This window comes from Lycorma delicatula, chromosome 3, assembly GCF_047948215.1.
Source record: "Lycorma delicatula isolate Av1 chromosome 3, ASM4794821v1, whole genome shotgun sequence".
NCBI lineage: Eukaryota > Metazoa > Arthropoda > Insecta > Hemiptera > Fulgoridae > Lycorma > Lycorma delicatula.
Genome location: NC_134457.1, coordinates 88,947,684 through 88,968,335, shown reverse-complemented (window position 1 = coordinate 88,968,335; position 20,652 = coordinate 88,947,684). Strand labels below are relative to the sequence as shown.

The 20,652-nt window shown below is 26.9% G+C and overlaps 1 protein-coding gene across 5 annotated transcripts in view; it reads right to left on the bottom strand.

Moving 5' to 3' along the window:
* Positions 1-20,652, bottom strand: part of LOC142321782 (myosin-IIIa-like) — a 361,639-nt gene that overhangs the window by 88,835 nt on the left and 252,152 nt on the right. The gene's annotated exons all lie outside the window — the stretch shown is intronic.

The following is a 20,652-nucleotide window of genomic DNA, read 5'->3' as shown; positions in this document are numbered from 1 at the left end:
CTAAGTGAAATTGCCAATTATAACTAACATAATAATGCAACAGAATCACCTAACTAGCACAAGAATGTGACTTTTAGTCTAGAAACAACAAATAAAAATGTTTTTTACTGCACCTATTTATGGGAGTTTGAGTAAGAACAAACCATGAGAATCTATCTTACCTACAAAGTAGCAAACATAGTAATAAACTATTTGAAAAAATTTAACTATAAAATTCTGTAAAATTTTATGATATTGAAACCATAAGGTTTGAATCTCCCTGCCCCTGGAGCAATTGTAATGTAAATGTTATCAGTACCCCATGCATAGAAATAATTGACCTAAATTTCATCCAGTCTGAAGTTATCAAGAAAAAATAGGCCAATAAACATGCTATATACCTGCTTCTATAAATTTCCAGTGGCAAAATTATATTTCTTGGTTAGAGGAGGTCATGAAATGGTAAGATCTGCAAAAATCTTGACATCCAAAATTTTACTGAATAGCAATCTTTTTCTATATGGCATATATAGCTATGCATTATAACTGCCTAGCCAATAATTACTCTAGTAATGATAATCGAGTGAAAAGCATAAAATAATAGTTATTTAGAAATACTATTTACAACATGCAGATACTATTAAATGCTACTCATTTCATTGACTGTATTTGGCTTATTTAAACTAGTTAAGAAGCAAAAAAAATAACATAAATTATTTTATAGAGACTTTTTAAATAATTAAATAAAGACAGTGGTTTATCAATAGATTATTGGTGTATATTGAAGCATAAATTAATACCATATTTCCATTAAATACAAATGCAATAAAATATTTGAATAATTTAACACTTAATGAAACTGACATTCTATGTGCGTAATTTAAAAGTAAATAAATAATAAGATTTGCCATTCAAATTTCATTAATAAAAAGGAAGTTTCTGAAATCCACCAAAATTTAAGTATGTTTTAAATAGAAATATCGATGAGTAAAGGTTTACTGTGATTAAAAGTTAAAATTTTATAAAAATGAGTATAAAATAAAATGGATATAAACATATATATTCATTTTTTGTGAACAGACCATCAGAGGATCAGCAAAAATCACTCTTTTTTCTTATATTTTCTTCCCAGAATTTCTTCACCTTTTCTGATTAACCTTTTTTTCTTTTTCAGTACACTTTCCATCACTGTCTTTTTCTGTTCCACAGGTATATTCAGATTGTACAAGAACTTTCTAAATTCATATCTGAAAAATATTCAGAGTTGATTGAATTTCTATTTTTACTTGTTTGATGTAACCTTGTTGGCTTTTGTATTTCCTAGAGTTTTAATCTTCTTTTACTACAATCTGTTTCTAGTGAGTTGATAATTTGATAAATTACTTTGTTTGATCTTAATTTAAAAGTACTTAAATATTTTTTTTTAGATCCATGTATTTTTCTGAGGATTCTTTTTTCTATTTTTAATATTTTTTTCTAGGTTGGTAATATAACTGGCTATATATTTCTAATATATATATATATTTAATTATTGTATATGGTATTTAATTTTGGTACTGATTGATAAATTTTTTTGTTAAAAACATTTTTAGCTAATAATGGTAATTATTCTAATTTTGTCATTTTTTAAAGAAGTTTTGTCTGTTGTATAAAGCTGAATATTTCTTCTAAATATCTAAAGCTTTTTGTTGTTCTAACATTTCCAAATTTGGTATGGATTATTCTTCTGTTGAAGATTTTGTTAAGTGTCATGATTTCAGTTTTGGTAAAGGAAAACTGTAAACCAGTGTGTTCAGCTATAATTTAAAGATCTTCAATTTGGGTAATTGCATCTTCTCTGATGCCACTAGTAAAGCTAAATCATCAGCAAGTGCTAAACTCTAACTGTTATCTCCTCTTTTGTTATTTATATACTTGGCTCATTAAAAAAAAGACCATAAAAAGCAAAAATGAAGAAGTAGGGGAATACGGTGTCTGTGTGAGATTTTGCGTAAAATAAGGCAACTTTCACGAAAAAATTCCAAATGCTTAATCAAGCATACAAGGATGACTGCATGAGCCGAACGCAGTGGTATGATTGGTTTAAGCGTTTTAAGTAGGGCAGAAGTTCGGTTGTTGAAGATCCAAGGACTGACGACCTACCACGTCAACAGACGACCAACATGTTCAAAGTGTGCACGCTGTAATTTGTCAAAATCGTCGTTTAACTGTTCGTGAAGAAGCTGGCATAAGTGTAGGATCTTGTCATCAAATCCTGACTAAAAAACTTGCAATGCAACGGGTCAGTACAAAATTCGTGCCGCGTTTGTTGACAGATGATCAGAAACAGAATCGAGATTTAATTTGTCAGTAACTGCTGGCAAATGCGAACCAATTCCTCACGAATTATTTAACAGTTTTATACACAAATTTTACACGGACGCGTTGTTCCTCCAGCTCCTTCACTTTTGCTTTTTCCCGCTGAGCAGCTTATTTACAGCCTCATTCAACCGGTAATTAGTCGACAAATAACGCACAGATCGGAAAATCCCAGTAAAAGCCGATATGGTACCAAAATCTGCCACTAGGTGTGCGCACGGTAGCCGAAGCACGCCATCTGCAGACTTTGGTGGGCAATTTAAAAAGTTCGATTATATTTTTTTTAAGGTTACTCGTATTATTGCATGTCTTAAATGTATTATTACATGTATTATATGCATGTATTTTTACTGAATTAAATAATTTATAAAAAAAACAACCGATTACAGAACATTCAAATTTTAATTTTATATGTAAAATTTTAATTTATCTGTAGAATTTTTTCTAATTAATACAATTAATTATTTTTTTGTTTTTACTCATAGTGATGTTTTTTCTTATTTTCATTTAATCACTTAACATAAATTAACCTTTTATTTTGTAAGGCTATCTATTAATGAATTTGATGGTACATGCCGCCAATGTTATGACTGATCATTTAACTTTTTTAATTATTCTTAATTCAGTGTATGTATGTAATGCATTCATTTGTTGTGTGTATATCATTAATGCCATTTACAAAAAAAAATTAGAATAACTTCTAATCTTATTTGTAACTATTTATAATACTAATAAAAAATAATATTTTAATAGCATGAATAAATATAGAATGTTTATTATTACTCAGATTATAAAATAACTATACATTATGTTGATCATGTCAGGATTGCTATTTCACAGCAAACAAAATAGGAACAGCTTTGCTATTTGCCTAGAAATAACAAAGGAATCATGGAAAACCAATGATTAGAGCAGCATTAGCAAATACAAAATTATAATAAAGAAAAATTGTTATACTATACATTAATACATAAAAATTATTTTATGAAATAGTGCATTGATGTAACTATCCAAAAATGATAAATAAAATCATTACATAATAAAATACAATTTTAAATTTCTGAAAGTGTATTAAAAATATGGTAAATATTGTACAGGACTAAAAAAATTTGTCTTTATAGAAACTTTAATTTAAAAATTTCACCTGAGTAAGAGAGTTTGTTGTTTCTGCAAAAGACATTCTTTTAATTTAATTTTGAGTAATTTAATTAGAAGATTATTTAAATTATTAAGTAATTATAAAAAAAGAAAAATTCTGAATTTTCTGCACCTCACATTGTGTACATAAAGAAATGCTCAAATAATTTATATTGTCTTCTGAATTGTAATTTATTTTGTTTTTATTTTTTTAATTTAATATTTTCATGTTACTTAAATATTATTTCATATGATTATCTTTTAAGTAATTAATATAGACTGTAATCACATCTATTTTTTGTTTTATAATTAATTGTGTATTTTATGGTACTGTCCTAGTTTTTTCATGGTTTTCCTTGATCCACCCAGGCAAATATTATGGCAGTTCCTTTTTTTATTCATGAATCTGTATAACTATCTACTCCTGATGTGATCTGTAAAATGTATTATTAGATATGATCAGGATAAAATATTTATTTAATAAAAATTAAAGAACACAGGACCTTTCTTATAAGCCAAAATGTTATGCTATGTATTGTAAAAGTAATTGTTTTGATTTGATATAAATGAATCAAATGTTATTATTTAGAAATAAATGATTTTTGTTTGTCAAATGTTCCAAATTCATATTAATAAAAATTTGAAAATTTTAATTTACTAAAAAATTGGTGTACATGAATCATAATTATCATTACACAGATTTTACAGACGATTTTTATATCCTGAAAACTTGCTCTAACTGTTTGAAGTATCCCCAATTTTAATTTAAACAGAATTATAAATTATGTAGGCATAATAGAAATTAACAATTATACAAACATTAGTAATCAATTAACTTGCTTAAAGCAAATCATTACATTTTGAAAATCCTGGTAAAGAAAATCAGTTTAGTCAGTGCCCAGAAATATATCACCTAACAAAATATTAAAACATTTCACATTATGTGAAATAAAATATGATTATTATCATTAATGAGAATATTGCCTACTCAACTAACAACCATACCTGAAAAGCACATCACATTGGTTTTATCTATATTATAATATTTATAATCCATCCAGAGAATGATTTTTTGAAATGCCATTGTAACATTTTCTAATCTAATTAAGACATTTTCCTTTAATGTAGATACAGCTGTATTATTTTACAAATTTTAAGAAAAGCAAAGCTCAAGGACACTTTTGGGGGACAGTGTTGTAACACAACACATCTACTTAAGGATAAAAAATACCTTCACGTTGCAATAAAAAATTTTACTCTATAATAAAATCAATATTTATTTACTTATATGCTATCCAGCAAATTTAAATTAATCTAAATAGAGTATGTTTAGTTAAGCGAATGAAAATGTTAAACTTTCCCTAATTGAAGAGTATATTAAGTGAAAGTATAATATGAAATCAATTCAAATAAAATATTAAAATAATTAGTTAATTATACATAAAAATGATGTTAATTTCTCTTTTACTTATAAATACTTTTACAATTAAAAGTATTATTAATTAATGTATTATTATTATATTTAAAAATTAAAAGCCTGTCGTAACATTTTATACATTATACTTATTGTACATTAATATCAGGTATGAAATAGAGTACAAAATCATTGACTACTTTTAATAAATAATATAAATGAAAGTTTAGATTGGTATTAAATGACATAAATTTTTCATCAAACTTCATATATAACACGAATCTCCATTATTACATTTATCATTACAAACTAACATTGAGAAATTAAATATAAAAATTATAATTATTTGCTTGTACAGTAATAACAAGCTATACTCACAATTACTGATGGATGATAATGAATTTTTATAGTATGTGAAAAATGCCATTCCTGACTGGTATTCGAACCCAGGACCTCTGGATGATTATTAAAGAATGTTGTTTGGTTATATATATATATATATATATATATATATATATATATACTCTCAACACATTAATAATGCATGTTTTAAGTAAATTAATTAATTGTGCCTAACTGTATAACAGTTCTATCAATATTTAATCTACATTTTGATGTCTTGTGGAGTTAGTTATTCTATCATAAGGCAGATAAATGACATCTTGAAAGAATGCCATTATATATTATAAAAGAATAAATAGGTAGATCCAAGAGCAAAAATCAGTATAAAAATAGCAAAGAATATAGTGACACATTTAAAATATATTTAGGCACCATTTTAAGGAATACAAATTTTTCTTTATATCCAAACATTTACTAGTAGTTCTTTGGGGAGTAAAACTCACTCATTTTGTACTGATTTTAACAGACTGAGTTTTGCAATGATATTGAATTCATAAAGTTCAAAATTAAATTATTTTTTATCATAACTGATTTTTGTTCACTTTTTGTTAGTGTCAAAATTAAAGTAATCTTACTGTATTAGTAGTAAGATAAACACTGTATCTGAAGGATACTATAAATCACCAAAATAAATGATGGTTGTTTTGGAGGTACTAGCACAACATCCTCACAGTTTTTTGTATTTGATTTTTTATTTTTTAAACAATAAGTTCAAATGAAAAATGATAAAAGAAAAGGTTCATCAAAATCTATTTATAGTTAAGTATTAGTCTTATTATAATAATGATGTACTAAGAAAGATACGACTGTATAGTTGTAGAGTAGTGTACATGGTCTCAAGAGACAAACACTAATCTTATAGACAGAATAAACACTCGTCGTGTTTACTACTGACATTACTCACCACTTCCAAACTGAACTGACATTACTTCCAAACTGAAAGTGGTGAGTAATGTCAGTAGTAAATTGCTTCAGAAATGGTCTGGAAAATACTGATGGCATTTAATACATGCAGAAATACCACTAGTAACTAAAATGATAGTTTTAGATAAGAGAAATAATTTATTTGCAATAAATAAGTAAATAAATAAATTTTTTATTCTTATTAGTACATAATAATACAATATACAGATCATTACAGGAATGGTTAGATATGTTACTTAATAGATAAAAAAAGGATCTCCCCCAGCATCTGCCTGGATAGATAAAAGTAAACTATGGTAAAACCTCAATAAAAGCAGTATCACAAAATACACAATTAATTATAAAATAAAAAAGATATTATTAAAATCTATTAATTACTTAAAAAATATAAACATATGAAATAATGTTAAGGTGATTATTGATATATTGAAATTAACACATGGAACGTACTATGTAAAAAATAACAAAAAGTCATAATTTGGAAGGCATTAATGAAAACTATTTGAGCACGTGTTTATGTAAATGTTCAACAGAGGTACAAAATTTCAGGTTTTTTAAAACTTTTTAGTAGTATTTAAAAATTCAGTGACAGAGCAATATTATTTCTGTAGAAGAAAAATTTTTATTTTATTTTATATAGATTGGTGGGAAAAATTTTTAGATGGTTCAGTAATTTATTAAAATGGCAACAGAAGCATAATAAGGTGCTTACTAGTAAACTGAAGTATTGTATTGAGTTACATGAAAACAGTTCTATTGTCTGTTTTGATAGACATCGACATTGTTATTTTTTAACAATCAGTTACTGTTCTTTTTACCAAAGACTGCATATTCATAAATATAAATACAAGGATAAGTTAACATTTTTAATTTTTGATATATTGGTCAATATGAACCATACTAATGAACAACAAACAATGATCTGACAGCCTATCTTTATATCCAGTGATGTCATTCTAGCCATCTGAGTGCTATAATTTCTAACGACATTGTAACTTAGGTGTATATACTTGTTTGAAAGATAACTTATTGTAGCTTCTTTGTGAAAACTTTGTTCTCTGTAAATTCTTCATTTCTAACCTTACATTTGTTACATTCTTAATGTTCATTATTATTTTTACTCATATATGATGCAGAAATTCCATATTTATTCTCAAGCACTAATTATAAAATAACAAATTAGAAAAAAATGGATTTTTTTTCCCATATAAATATCTATAAATTTTACTCCAAGATGGTTTCTTGCCTCTGTGAAATTTCATTTTTTACAGCAGTTGACTTAAAAATTTTTGTCCTTCAAGTGATTCAAAATGTTATTTAATTACCTGTGGAATAAATCTTGAAAGTATAAATGGTCTTTTAAAAAAATAATAAAAATATTAATAATACTATAATAAATAAATTTTAATGAAAACAAAAAACATATATAAATAGTAAATATGATTATATATATTAAATAATAACAAGATTGCATAATATAAATTTAAATACAACCAGAACCTAATTTATAATATTTTCTCCATATGTAAAAAGTAAAAATATGATAATAAATCCAATTCATAAGCACATTCCTCCAACTCACTAATTTCAATGGGTAACTAAGAGATACATAAAAAGATTGATATAAATTTTTCTAACATTTTTAGTTTAATCAGTAAAAATGGTTATTAGTTATATTGAATCATTGTTAATCAACTGTTATGTGATCCTTTAGCACCAAATTATAATAAAAATATTATTACATTAACAAATTACCAGAAGATATTGTTATTAATATTCCATTAGTGGCACAATTTTAAATCAAATTGATATAAGTTCCCACTATATAAGTAGGTGTGTACATAATTCAGGATTGACCAAATTGATTTTCTTTAAATTTGGCTCAAATATTTTTATATATTGGGCGTTGATCAAATAAATTTTTTTTTCAAAATTTGTTAAAGGGGTGGGGGATATCGCAAATAAAGTCAATTTTGATCTTATTCAGAGACAATTAAAGAAAATTTAATTAAAGCAAATTTTTAATCCATGTGTATTTACAAGCCCAAAAAATCTTTTTCTTCTAAAAACCAAACTCCACCTCTTAAAATTGAATTATATGCTTATTGTTCTTTTGATCTATCTCCCTTTGGTTTAAATACTTTCCAGAAATTTTTTGAAGTTTTTACTTCATATATAAAGCTATCAAGAAATGTCTACAATGTTTTAACATTACAGACCCGAACCTTAAATGCAGAAAAAGATTTTGAAATGAAAAAGCTGCATGGGATATTATGACTTCAGTTATTTATCTGGGAAAGTCATACAATACTTTCTGAGCTTTTTTTTTACTTTCTGTTTGTATTTTTGTTTCATATAAAAATTGTTTACAGATTTAAAGAAAAAACAAACTTTATAAAAGTTGCTCTTTTGTGTAATAAAGGTTTATTAGAATTTTCTTGAATAATTCAATATCTAAATAATCATAATGATAAATGAATTTTCATTGTGAATTTGGATACAATATCCACAAATAATGACTGTAAATAATCCAGTTACTTCTCTTACTGTGCATCATAAGTAATGAACCTAAAAATTTAATAATGAAAAAAGGAAAATTTATAAAATTTTGAACATAACAGGTGTAAGAGAAAAGTTCTTTTATTAGTAAACTTAATACAAACTTCCAATTTATATAAAAAGCTTTTCACAAATAAAACAAAAGCATCAATTTTAGAATAACTGATGATTATAATTTATTTTGTAATTGATGATGAATGCATTAATTCAAAGGGATCTTTTTAAAAACTGTCAAGTTTATATTAAGCTATTTTGTGTTTATGAGTGAGTTTTGTAAGCAACTATTAACTACAAACACTAAACAGTAAGTTTAATAAAATTATGGAGAGAAATGTGCCCATAATATACTGCTGCAATACTAAAACTCTTAAAAGAAAGTAAGGGAAGCAAATTAAGAAAAAAATAATAGAGTAATAAAAACAAAAAATAATAACAATAATGAAATGAAAATACATAAAGGCTGATTTCTGTTTACAGTTATTATGCAAATCATATCAAAATACAGGTTTTGTAATAGAATTCAAACAATAAAATTAAAATTAATTTAAGTATCCATGTGAAATAATTATTTAAAACAGTAATTTAGCCAAAAGGGAGCTATATAAAAATTTTAAATAAATCAATACTTGTTGTGTTTTATTACCTTTTACTGCTGAAAATTTAATATTTTCTGAAGTAATTTAATAGATAATTAGGGTCATTAATTTATCAAGAGGTTTTTAAAATATAGATTTGTTTAATTCTCCACATAAAAATGTGATATGGATACATATAAAGAATAAGTTTAAGTACTTTCATACTGGTTTTTTTTTTAATAGTAACCAGTGCAATAATAAAACTGTTCAAACAACAATCTTCCTATAATAACATCTGGAGAGCAACTTGGATTGACTTAAATGGGATAGACAGGAAGCAGGCTTGTCTTCTAACCAAAACTGGTAAAGCTGGAAACTGCCTCCAGCTGCAACTATGTCTGGAAGCCAGACTAGTGACATACGATCAGTAATTGCTGTTTTTTGTAAAAGTGTGCCTTAGTGAATGGCTGTAGATGCTTTACTTGTGCATGAAAGCGATATTTAAAAATAAATAATTTTTGTATGCATTCAAATAAATAATTTTTGTATACATTCTTACTTCAAAGAATGTATTTGTATCAAAAACTTATTAATTTTGGTTACACCTAATATATCAATAATCATCCTATGAGGGGCATTGTTAATTTTATTAATTTATAAGTTTTTGAGATAAGAATAAAGGTATTAAATATGATCTAAGATCATCTAAGGTGATCTATGTCATCTAAGGTGTAACAAACACATATTAATAAAAAAATTTTACATGTAAGCATTTTTATACTGTATTTGTTTATTTTAAAATTAAAATTAACATCAAATATTAACATATTATTGTATTATCAAATATTATTTTGTTAATGCAGATATATGGTACAACATTTTTATATTGTTAAATTTAAAAAAAAAACATTTTTTTTTTCTTAGAACTATTTGACACATTTCATTCGTTAATTTAATACCACTATTATCATACAATTCCAACGATTTAAAACTTTTAAAAACAATTTGAGACTGCTTTTAATTTATTATTTGAAAGTTTTTACTGTGTAATTTTGAAAATACTATTAATGTTCACAATAATACTTTTTCATTAAGTAGTATTTTTTTATTTAAAGTTAAAATAACACACATTCAAATTAAACTTTATTTATATTATTATGATATACAGTTAGAACAATTTTTATCTAAGGTAGATGTTTACATTTTAATCAATTGAAGAAAGGAATGCTTATGAACTCTTCGGCACCTATTTATGAGATTGACCATTATATAAAATGTATCAATTATAATCTACAGTCAACTGAAAGGCATATATATTTCAGGCCTAATTTTTGCATTACATTGCATACTGCAATACTTAGACACGCGCATGTATGCACACACACACACACACACACACACACACACACACACACACACACACACACACACACACACACACACACACACACACACACACACACACACACACACACACACCACTTCCATATTGTTAAGGTACTAAGTGATTGTAGGACATTCCAAATAGTAGTTTCATATAAAAAATAAACAGTTTTAAGGTAGAAAAATTTTCTGAATTTCATGTTTTCAGTGTTTTACTGTTGAAAAATTATTAAAGAGGTACTTCGGACGACTTGTTTCAGGTATGAAAAACATTAAATGGCAGCCATTTTGGTTAAGATTGTCATAGTCCTAAGATTTATATATCAAAATTTTTGTTTTTCAATCCTCTTTAAAATTTTCTATCGCAATCCCACCCTTTCAAATTAAAATTTTTAGTTGATCCCTGTGGGAGCTCTTTGGGCGCATGGAGTGTGGTGGTTTAACACTGAAAAATAGGTAGTTTTAAGGTAGGTGCATTTGTTAAGTTTTTTTTCTATGTTTAACAGTTAAAAATGTATTTAAGGATACCTGTAGTTTATTAATAATCTGTATATATACATATGCGTACAAATACATGTACTGCAATATGGTTTTATTTTATATTAACTAATTTTGTATTTAAAAAGTTTTCCAGTCATAGTTTAAGTTCTGTATTAAAAAAAAAATTATATAACCAACTAGAGCTATACATATCTGTTTTATATTACATTACAGTTTCTCTGCATACCTTTTTTACCGGGTTTGAGAAAAGGATAACAAACATCTATTGGAAAAATGTTTATAAACAAAGACCTTTGAGTAGACTAAATTACTGCAAACATAGACAGTTTCACCATTGTTATTTATGTAACACATGGGATTCTGTGAATCTCTTCCGTTAAAAAATACTTCACGCACCACACAACATGCATCCAGTCATTTGAAATATTCTCTCCATTTGTTTTTTTTTTATTTAATAAATTATACAATATTTAATTAATTTAGCAATATTTAATAATATCAGTGGTTACCTAATGCTATAAAGTTATCTATTAATGGGTAATTAATCTTTTACTATATTTAGTTTGAATGGAATTTACTTTTTTTATACAAATTATGATTAGTATCCTATTAATTAAACATTATTTCATATTTAATGTAATATTATATACTCAGCCTAAATCAGAGGGTGAAATTATTATTTTCATCAATTATAATATGGAATTAAACCTAAGTGTTATATATATATATATATTTTTTTTTAAATTATTAATGTTGTTCATTTTATATCATTGCTCTAATCAAAGTTTCACTATGGTTTCGTTTTATCCATCAAGGAAAATGTTGGGACAGTTTTTTATCCCTGGAGTAGTGTATCTGACAAGCTCTATACAATGTACTTTATGTAAAAATTTGAATAAAATATTTCTTTATATATACTATTTTGATAAATGAATTTATTATAATTTATATTCCTTTGAAAAAAGTTTTTATTGTTATGTAAAATACTGTATTTTTAAAAAATATTATTTAGGTACTGCAAACAATCATAACAAAATATTAAACTCCAAAATTTAATTTTATTATTCATACAATATTATAAAATTTTAAATATGTTTAATGTTATGAGGTATAATTCCTTCAAATATTATATTTAAACTTCCAGGCACACTATACAACATACACAATTTTAGAAATATTAGTTGGAGAAATTTATGATAATGTCCAGTTCTTTCAATGAAAATTAACTTAAAAAATTAAACCTTTATAAAAATATTGATTTTTCAATTTCTTAAAGTTTAAAACACTGCATAAATAAAAAAATAATAATAAAATAAAACATATTACAGAGAAATGGTATAAAGAATCTGTTGTTCAACATGAGCTAAGGATCAGTGTAATAATGAGTAAATATATATTTCTGCACACCATAAAAATCCTAAGTCAAAATTATTAACTACTTTAAAGATTTTTTAACATATTTTCCTGAATTTCATGCAAAATTAATTTTAATATCATAATGACATTGGGCTGTATATGTATATATATTTCACTATAAATGTAAAAATCCACTGTTAAGCAAAAATATGCAAAATATGTTCAAATCATCTATGTAGACAATAGGCAATTTCAGTTTTAATTTAAAAAGACTACCACTAAAATTATTTGATAGAATGTTATAATAAAACTATTAGTGCAATTTAATTTACAAGATAAACAGGAATCACTGATAGTTCATTTTGTGAAAAATAAGACTTAAGTGAAGATAAAAAATATATCACGTTTTATCACTTATCAGATAAAGACTTATCAGTAAAGGATATGGATTGAATATCTACTTCTTTTTAAAGTTGTTTAAAATTTTTTTTTTTAAATTGATAATCGCTTTACCATATGATGATTAATTCACACAGTTTGTGTGGCATTTACTGCACAATGGAGATTTTGTATAGTATGAAAAATGCAATGCCTTATAGCTACCTGGAGGGAGCTCAGTTCTAATGAACAGGAATGATGAAGTGTAGTGATACTTATTACCTACAACATACAAAATAAGAATTCCAGCAAAAGAATTCTTTCAACTTCTCTCACTCCACATGCAAGAAGTGCTCCTGCTAAATTGAGCAACCAACTGGAAGGTTAAATTACAATCCCACTTGATACTGGTTTGGTGAACAGATTTGTTTCGGGGATTGTATCCTTAGTTTAGCAATCTGCTTGAATGATTCGAGTATCTTAAAGAGTAGGAGGAGTAGAAAGAACAACCTTAGCTTAACTTCAGTGTACTCTTGAGCATCAGCACAGAGGCTATAAGGAAGTAGCCTCTCCACTGTGATAGGGTAGTGGACTGATCTCCCCCACACCTGAATTCTTAGAAGATCTTGATGCTTGCTACTTTGCCTTGGAGCAGGGTAGAGAACTCAGTATAATAATAAACTGCTCTACCAATTGCCCCGAATGATCAATATAAACCATGTGAAAACTTTGATAGAGCAGAATAAAGAATAAAACAAAAACTGTAATTCAAAGAAAGAGATTATATTAATAAATCAATAAATATTGTATGAAACAATAATACTTTTTAAAACAATCTTATCTATTTTTATTATTGTTATATTTAATTAAAAATTTAGACAAAAAGCTGTAGGGCTTATGCATGGCAAGAGGACATAGAAATTTATAGTGAGAAAAATGAGTACCCTAACTGGGAGTTACACCATTCCTACATGAAATGTTAATATTGTACTACTGCACTCTGTCAATGTGATTAAAATTTTTAATTTAAGATATTTAATTCACCAACTAAACTATATTTTTATGTGTGGTAATGTAATGTATAATATTTATCGCCTAAGAAAGAATTCTAAGCCAGGTCAGGATTCAAATCAAGAAATGTCTGGCTAAAAGACGAAGATGCTAGTGTTTACCATAGAGGTCGATACTGGTCTCATATATTACTACATGGATAGAGAAACATATAAAACAGACACATATATGCAGTGTTCCCAATGGGAAATTCTGCATAACTGAAAACTATTACTTATTGAAAATTTACCAGAAAATACCATTTTGGTAATCAAGAGATACTTAGGTGGTTGCTCCAAAAAATGAGTATAATATTATCAGATTTATTATATTTTACATTATAAAATAATAAAAATTACACAATTATAAAAAAATGTATAATCAACTTTTTATTGCATTACAATATTCCTATAGGACATCAAAATAGCAAGTTACAAATTTGCTAAATTTTTAAGCTACTATTTCCTTTTAAATCATCTGTAATTTTTTTTCATTTGTATCTTTTTTAGAACCTTCTACACAAAATTTATTCTGTTTTTGTCATGATATGTCCAAACTAGTTAATTAACTTTCATATTCTATGTTGTTCTGATTAAACTTATTGTTAATTGGTTATTCTTTTCCACTCTGTCCTTTTAATCTTCTCAAAGTTCCTCCATCCCTACATTTCAAATGCCTCCAGACTTTTTTCTCTCTTTTTCATAGTGTCTGTGTTTCACATCTGTACAATCAAAATGTAACACTTCAACTCTTAATGGTTTTTTCTGTTAAATGCTTTCTTAGGCATTGCTATTCTTGTTTTCACTTTTGCAGTCGTCTGTTAATACATTTGTAAGTAGCTAAACAGTTTTACTTGTGAAATTTTTCATTCTTCTGTGCAGACATTCATTGCTTTATTATCTTCTATTCTTATTAATTTAGTTTTCCTAATAATAATTTTCATTCCATATTCTGCTATAATGTCAACTAATTTTGAAATCATACATTAAATATCCTGCATTTTATCTCCTACAAATTAAACCATGGCATTTGCAAACCTTATACAATTTATTCTTCTTCCTCATATAATAATTACTTCATATTACTTCATAGCATTAATAGAAAATAAGTGGAAAGAAACAAAAAATCTTATTTAATATTCTTAAATTGAAAAACGAAAATACAATTTCTGTCCGTGTTATTTGTTTCCTTAGGGTTATTAGGTAGATTTCATAAGAAAGCTACCTATTGTAATGGGTACCATGATCCGACTTCCAGAAATTTTGACATATCTTCGCGTTTCACATTCCCCAGGCCCCAAAACTACTGCAGTTCAAAAGTTGTATAGTTCACTTTCATGCAGACACGATAACTGCCGTAATTTTGCACCAATCACTTTTAAATTGATATGTAAAATATGATGACCCAAAATCTCGGTCGAGTTCGTTAATGGGTTAAAATCGGACTAATGGGATGGAAATAGGGGACCTTTAAAAAAAAAAAATCGCTAGAGCTTTCTTATTAAGTAAAATATCGGATTCATTTAAAGTTCCTACTATTTTTTTGATAAGGGCCTAAAACTTAACTAAGTAAAGTTTTTTGATATCGCCAACCATTGGCCCAGGGGGTGGAAAAAATGCGGTTTCGAAAACATAAAAATCATACCACCTTTAATAGGCACAATATAAATTGGTTTAAAGTGGTCGTTAGTCCTCTAAACATTACCTAACCTTTTGTCTGAAACAATTTTTGATATGACCAACCTTTACGGCAAGAGATGACCAAAATGTTGCTGGAATTGTAAGAAGATGGGGCTTGTCGTATGCCAAATATGTGAAACTTTTTTTCACATGCAACCCTTGTTGTATTGAGTATATTTGAAGTTTTTCTTAACTTTAAGGTAGAAATATTTTTTATCCTCTACTTAGCACGAGTGAAATCTACCTCCGCCTTGTTAAACCTTGTTTGTTAAACAAGAATAACAAAAAAGGGATTTTTTGTTATTCTACAAATTATTACATTTAAATTATTTGAAGCAAATGTTATAAAAAATTATGAAAACAAAAATATTAAACATTTCAGAAATATATATACATCTTATCACGACGAATGCATTTAATTTAAGAAGTTATAAATTGTAATTTTTATATCCCTAACGAAACTATTAATTTTATGACGGTATAAACAATACCGGTTAAATGTAGTCAACAAATGCATATTTCATTCAACATATTTCTCATTATTCATATCTGGGAAATACTCGTAGATTATACTATGTGTATATTCTCTGTATTAGATGTGGGCTATAAAACATTATGGCTGTTGAGTACTAGCAGCAGATCGCTCACCGCAGCACGCCGAATACGTGTCGTGGGAACTCAACGTACCATGAATCGTGCGTGACCGATCCGGCATTTTAAAATGGTATCTGCTTTTAATTAAATAACGACCCAGTTAACTGTGTTACACATTAGACTATTATTTAACTAATTTTATAATTGGTTAATAAGGCCTACACTGGTAAATTAGAACAAAAATTTTACAATAGATTTTTTAACTTAAATCATTTTTATATACAAAACACCAAAGGCAAGAATGTTGATACAATTATTATTTTTTTCCGTCTATATAGTTATTTATACTGTTTAACTACGATATAATATATAAGTTAATGATGCTAATTGGGTCATATTTTGCGTATCGGGTTTTTGGAGATCTTGACGTTTCATGAAACCCAACACAAAAATAAAACCACAATTTTAGGGTTGAAAAATTACGAAATGATGTTTGTACTTAAGTTCTACGTATGTATGTTGGCCTGTTTTTATGTTTGACTTCTCCAATCTGGATGGATTAATCTGAATGACATTCCACACGAAGATTTCTGAATATGCGATATCAGTAACGTTTAATTTTGATCATAATTTATCAAGGAGGCTGGAGAAGCTTTATGTCCCTATTTCTTTAAATGTAAATTTTACTAAAAGGGTAGTTAAATTTCTTCACATAATATAATGTCTCTTAAGGTAGCTAACATATTTAATGATGGTTTCGTCTTCCTCAAATAAGATGGTAGGGGCCAAAAACACGTTTTTTCGTTTCTGGACTTAAAATCACATACTTATACTAATTATTTGATTCCATTTCATCAGTATGTCACTTCGGTTATGTATTTAGATGTTTTTATTAAGAGAAGGCGATAACGCCTTTTTTTTTGTTTCTTCGACAATTTTCGTTTGGAATGAAATCTTCAGACCAGATAAACCGATTATCATGAAATTTTGTTCGACCGTTGTATATGCGTAATTGATGACATTTCATTTTTGTTATAACTGGTGAAGAGATGTGGTCACCATGCTTCTTTCATCTCAAAAATTTTACTGAAGAGTAATTCTTAAACAATAATTCTGTATTTGCACACTTACGTATTTTAACGATTTGTTTAATTTTCCTTCTAAGTAGTAGTTTGTCCTGGGCGAAGTTATTTGTAGTCTTATAAAATTTTATAAGTATTCTATTTAAAAAATTTCTTTCTTTCTTTTTCCTGTTTAGCCTCCGGTAACTACCGTTTAGATAATACTTCATTTAAACAATTTCTATAAAATTATATTTTTCTTGAATTTAATTAAAAACGATTGTTAAAAAAAAAATGTAAGGTGTCACAATCGAACGTTTGGCGACTTTTATGAGATATATGCAAGTCCAGAAATAGTATTACAATTTCCAAGAATAACAAGAATTCAATGCCAGGATTTATAGAGGAAAATAAAATTTAATTTAAAGTGGTTTCCAGGCGCACCAAATGAAAGCGATAGTAACGTTAAAAATAACATTTCCATTCCGTTAGGCAAAGGAACTCGGTAACATATAAGATTTACATTTAGTCTATCTATAAAAATCACTGGAACAAATGGTGTAAACCGATTAATTGAAACTTTTCTGTTCTGAAATAACACACGTAGTACTCGAATCAATAGGGAAAAATTTAAAATAAATGGAAAACTTACTTGAATCAATTCACACATATGTTTACAACTTTAACTGAACTTACGTTAAAAGTAAATACAATCTGTTAACTTTTTACGTTACCAATTTTCATTAATTTGTAATTGATGTAAAAAAAAATTAAAAGCATAAATATATTATCTTGATCGTATAAGAAAGATTACGGAAAAATTTATTTTTAACTTATTCTATGATTATTAGTTTATTATTTATTTGTATGTGTTTAATTTGAAATTGAATAGCTGGTAATTTTAGGTTATCGGACTACTACTTGGATTTGTTTCTATTTAGCAGTTTTAATAACTTGCGGTTGTTGTTCACTCGTTATATTGAATTCAATAGATCAGAAATTAATTAGATAACATTGTACATCTAACTAGAATACGGCTTTAGTACATTTCTTAGAGTACTATTCATTCATGTTTGCATGTTGATCAGTTTAATTATTACGCCTACATTTAATTGCGATCAAATTTTGCACTAGCTAGTTGTTAGAAAATCAGTGGCGTTCGTGGGACTTGGAATAATAGTGGAAATTCACGAATGTCTGTTTAGCAGGAGGAAATACAATTAAGAGCGTGTTCTCCTTCAACAAAGGATATTCGGCGGGGTTAGTAGAGAGGCAAAGAAAATTTTCCTAGTCGCTGTATCGAACTGCTCCTCTGAGATTTTATTTCAGTATTAGAGTAGTACGTGAGACCGGGATCCACTGTTATCACATAATTGTGGAAGCAGTTTAATATGGTGGATGATGATGGAACATTTAATCACCTAACTATTAACCATCTGTAATAACTGTATAATACGGTCGGTGATGATTAAACTTTAAGTACCTAACTTTTAACCATAAGCAAAAGTTCACTGTAAAGGAAATACAAACACTTACTCATAACTTGGAATGGATGTAAAAACAAGAAACAAGAAATGTATGACATTCGTCGGGAACTACTCGACAGTTATTTTAGTGAATTTATATGGTGTTTCAGAGTTAAAAATCGTAACTTACATGAGTTCAACTAGATATTAAATGAAATTTCCGCCAGTGTAAGGTACAAATGATAAAACGTTAGGAATATGATAACTTGAAAGTACCGAATAGCGTTTGAGCATGAAATTATTCATGGTAACAAGAAAAAATATTCTGAAAAAGAAAAATTGTATGAAATTATAACTTGATTACAGTTTTTTATCATCTATTAACATTTTCCTTTTATTTTAATCCCTCATGGGAAAAAACTTGTTTTTGAAAAATATATATAAAATTATAGCACATATTCATAACTGTTCTTGAAATTTACCGATCACTACTGATACTTAACGAGTCAGTTAGAAGATATATCCTTATTTCTCTTATCTTAACTCACGGAAGTCGTGCCGCAGAAGATTATTTTCGACAGTAATAAGAGATGATAAGGAGTCATTATGAAAAGATTAGAGTGTCACCGTGACAAGAGGAACATAATTTTGCATATATATAAAAACAGTACATAAATACTTGTATAATAAAATCTTACTAATTCCGAACAGCCAAGAAGGGGAAATTGATTCTAATTTTTGAAAATCTGAGCAATAGAATATAGTACATTACCGAATAAATGCGCTTTAAAAAGCTGTAATCAGAACATTTATTACTTATATAAAAAAACCATCAGCGATCTGAAATGTAAAGTGTAATACCGGTGTTAAGTAAACATACGAAAGATTCAAATATGTTAGATTTGTTAAACCTAAAATATGCATCAACGGAATCTTACATAATTAATATCTATTCGGTCAGTGAGAATATTTTCGTGTTTATTACGATTAATCGTTTCTGATCCAACGTGCATCATTCTTAGTATTTTACTATCTATCTCTCTATACTAATAAACACTTTCATCTATTTTATAAAAATATAATGTGCTTGTATGTGTGTTAAGTACACAAAAACCTTTTAGCGAACAAAATTTCCATCAAAATCGTACATAAATATGAAAAAATAAAAGTAGATTGCGTTTAGATTGAGAAACTTAACTCGTTTTAAATATTATTATTTTTTACTCGTATTTCTTTAATCTATCTCTCCAAATAAATTTTAAAAAAATTTATGCTACATCAAACCACAAAAAAGTATTCAAAAATCCTAAATTTTCTACTCTCCCGCTTTACTTGTTGTTTACAAAAAACGTCTTTTTTTAAGCTGCATTTTACTTAAAAATTATTATCTTTGTAAAATCAGCTTTCACTTCTAATAAAATTTGATAATTTGTAATAGTTCAGGTTTTGTAAAATCAAAAATTTTTTTTGTATGATCCCGATTTTTAAAAAAAGATTCTTTTTATGAAATAAATCGATATTTAAGAAAGAAAAACTAAATAGTTTTAACTAGATAAACAAAAAAATTACATACCAAGGTGGAATTTGTGTTGAGGAAGCTACTTGTGAAGTGTTACTTTTGGAGTGTACGTTCTGCACGAGTACTAAGAAAAAGAGATAAAGAAGGATTCAAACATTTAAAATGTTGGCGGAGGTGAGATTGGTGAATATTAAATAAACAGAGTGATAAATGAACAGGAGATTAATCAGAACAATTCAGAATAGGATTTCTATTTAGACGTATGGGAGAAGAAAGTATGGAAGAAGAAATGGGAGAAGACGTATGGGAGAGACGTA